This window comes from Penaeus monodon, chromosome 15, assembly GCF_015228065.2.
Source record: "Penaeus monodon isolate SGIC_2016 chromosome 15, NSTDA_Pmon_1, whole genome shotgun sequence".
NCBI classification, from domain to species: Eukaryota; Metazoa; Arthropoda; class Malacostraca; order Decapoda; family Penaeidae; genus Penaeus; species Penaeus monodon.
Genome location: NC_051400.1, coordinates 749,478 through 749,733, shown reverse-complemented (window position 1 = coordinate 749,733; position 256 = coordinate 749,478).

Here is a 256-nt window from a genome sequence, read left to right as displayed (position 1 = left end):
CATAACCAGTTCATAAGATACACGGCATATTGTCTGCAACATTCTGCAACACAGTTATTGCAAAAGCTTGCCGCAACAATTAAATAAACTGGAACCATCAACGAAAGACCCTCGAAACAGGAAAAGAACAAGACAGAAAAAAAAGACATTTTAAAAAATCCAATTGGGCGAAAATCACTGAAAATCGACCATCATTTTCGACTTTCCGGTAAACAAAGGAATTATTTTTCTGTTCATCGATATATAGCTTCAAACA